Below are 1,466 nucleotides of genomic sequence, written 5' to 3'. Positions count from 1 at the left end.
GTGTCAGATGAAAATAGAAACACTTCAATTTCGTATGTACGTGCATCGGCTTTGTATAGAAATCTAATTTGCCTTTACACGATATATTGGCATTTCCATATCTAAAAAGTGGCATGTACACATGCAGATACACATCGTGCAAGAACACCTTTAGCAGTGGCACCGTGTTGCTTCTTTGGAAACTTAAAATAGTGTAGCTTTCATGTGAAATACAATTTATGTTTTTGTACAATATATTTATTTGTATATACATATATAGCACACTTAACTGATGAAAACAAAAATTGCTTTTAAATCCGATGTTTACATAAAACTCATAGTAGCTTTATTTTGATTTTGGGCCCTTTCGCAGTTTTTATACCGTAAGAACGCGACGTTGTATTTGTAACTGGTTTTGAGAAAAAAGTTTGCGAAAGCGGGTTCGTCAGCTGAGCGTTTGTTTATATCACAAGCACCGCTATTTTACACTTTTATTCATGTAAGGAAGAGTTAATTCAACATGACAACACATTTTAAAGCATTTTGTTGCATCATTTTACCTAAATTGTGCGTTTAAAGTGGCAGAAAATAATTTTGGCTAATTTGGTTTTCGTTGTGTTCTTTGCTTTGTTTGCTTTTCCAGTGAAACAAGATGGCGTAGAACCCGCTAAAAAAATCGACTTTTTTCACTCTCTTGTTCTTACGTGATCTTGTGTCTTTCGTTCATGGGTAATCGTAACAATTGGTGTCAGAAGTGGGATTGTTAAATAAATTCCGAAGGATAAACTTTTAAAAATGGCAAAAATTCAGGACTTAAAGATTGAGGAACTCAAACAGGAGTTGGAGAAGCGAAATTTAGCAACCTCCGGAAGAAAAGTGGAGTTACTATCACGGCTGCGAGAGGAGATGCATCCGCAAAAGATGAACAGAAGGATGAGGCCGCTTGTCCGTCGAAGGATATGCAGCAGACATCCGGGAAGGTTGAAGAACAGCAAAAGGCTCCGTCGTCATCACCAGCTATGATCATGAACACGTTATTGGCTGCCATGTCACAGATGTCATCACAGATTTCATCCCAGCTGCAAGTGCAGGAAACAAGCATGTCATCGCAGCTGGAAGCACAGAAAACGTACATGTCATCGCAGCTAGATGAAAAGATTACTCAGCTACAAGAGAATTTATTTAAAGACTACGCGGAACTCAGAGAGAGACAGGATAAAGTCGAGGAACGACAAGATAAAATCGAAGAGCTAATTCAGGAGAAAGTCGAAGCAAAGGTAGAAGAGTTGGAAGGTCGCCTCCGAGATTTGCAGATGAATCGTCCAGCTACATCGACAAGTGCTCCCAAGGTAAAGACTCCATCCTTTGACGGCACGATTCCTTTCCTAGTCTTTAAGCTCCAGTTCAAGAAGGCAGCTACAGCAAATCGTTGGAGCATATAGGATAAATCCGCTGCTCTGTTCGTGGCATTAAAAGGACCTGCAGCG

The sequence above is a fragment of the Rhagoletis pomonella genome, unplaced genomic scaffold (assembly GCF_013731165.1).
Source record: "Rhagoletis pomonella isolate Grant_MI unplaced genomic scaffold, Rhpom_1.0 Rhpom_scaffold_00003, whole genome shotgun sequence".
NCBI lineage: Eukaryota > Metazoa > Arthropoda > Insecta > Diptera > Tephritidae > Rhagoletis > Rhagoletis pomonella.
Note: the sequence above shows the minus strand (reverse complement) of the source record.